General features: G+C 48.0%; 1 non-coding gene across 1 annotated transcript; it reads left to right on the top strand.

Moving 5' to 3' along the window:
* The first annotated feature begins 437 nt into the window (after positions 1–437).
* Positions 438–562, top strand: LOC128897886 (U6atac minor spliceosomal RNA). Its single transcript, XR_008462623.1, has one exon. It is a non-coding gene; the product is annotated as a U6atac minor spliceosomal RNA (small nuclear RNA).
* The last annotated feature ends 627 nt before the right edge of the window (positions 563–1,189 follow it).

The raw sequence follows: 1,189 nt of genomic DNA, 5'->3' as shown, positions 1-1,189 counted from the left end.
TGGGAAAAAAGGGAGGTAGGGGAAGAAGTGGGTACAGTTGGGGGGACCCTCCTGGCTGGAGGAGGGAAAGGTCTTCTGTGTTACGTTCTTTGCTGTATATTTCTGTATATATTGTAAATACTGGATATTGTGTATATAATCATCTGCACTTCATCCTGCTTGTAAATATAGCTTATTCATTTTTGCTTCTCCGACTGAGTTAGCTGTGGTTTCTTTGTGTGTGTGTGTGAGAACTGAACTTTCTCTCACCACCACAAAGGGTCACCCCTAAACCATAGCCCCAAGCACCACATCCAAATCACCAATCACACATCCAGGCTTGGGGACTCCACCACCTCCCTGGGCAGCACATTTCAAGGCCTGACCACGCTTGCTGGGAAAAAATTCTTCCTACTTTCCAGTCTAACCCTGCCCTGCTGCAGCTTGAGGCTGTTGTCGTGTTGTATGAAAGGAGAGAAGGTTAGCACTCCCCTTGATAAGGATGGAAGAGGCCCTTGTGGCCTATACAACACGCATACGGTTAAGGCACTGCCACCTACTTCGTGGCATCTAACCATGTTTAGAGGACACAGTCTCAGGCTGCGCCAGGGGAGGTTCAGGCTAGATGTTAGGAATAAGTTCTATACAGAAAGAGTGATTGCCCATTGGGATGGGCTGCCTGGGGAGGTGGTGGAGTCGCCATCACTGGAGGTTTTCAGGAGGAGACTTGATGGGGTGCTTGGTGCCGTGGGTTAGTTGTTTGGGTGGTGTTTGATTGGTTGATGGGTTGGACACGGTGATCTTGAAGGTCTCTTTCAACCTGGTTTATTCTATGTATTCTATGTATTCTATGTTCCCTCTTGTTCTATCACTAATTACCTGTGAGAAGAAACCAGCAACAACCTCTCCACAACCTCCTTTCAGGTAGCTGTAGGGAGCCAGGAGGTCTCCCCTCATCCTCCTCTGTTTCACACTAACCATCCCCAGCTCCTTCAGTCACTCTCCATCACACTTATTCTCCAAACTCTCCTGCAGGCTTGTTGATGCAAGTGACTTGTGACCTCCTCTACTGGCAGCTTCTTTTTTGACGTTGCCCTCCTCCATGCCCTCGATGATGTGAGATGCAACAATGGTCATTCTTTGCCAGTGGAAGGAATCACACTGAAGTACTAGTATCTGGGAAACAGTTGTGACTTTTGGTACCAGACAA

This window comes from Dryobates pubescens, chromosome 15 (genome assembly GCF_014839835.1).
Source record: "Dryobates pubescens isolate bDryPub1 chromosome 15, bDryPub1.pri, whole genome shotgun sequence".
NCBI classification, from domain to species: domain Eukaryota; kingdom Metazoa; phylum Chordata; class Aves; order Piciformes; family Picidae; genus Dryobates; species Dryobates pubescens.
This window is presented reverse-complemented; position numbering and strand designations above follow the sequence as displayed.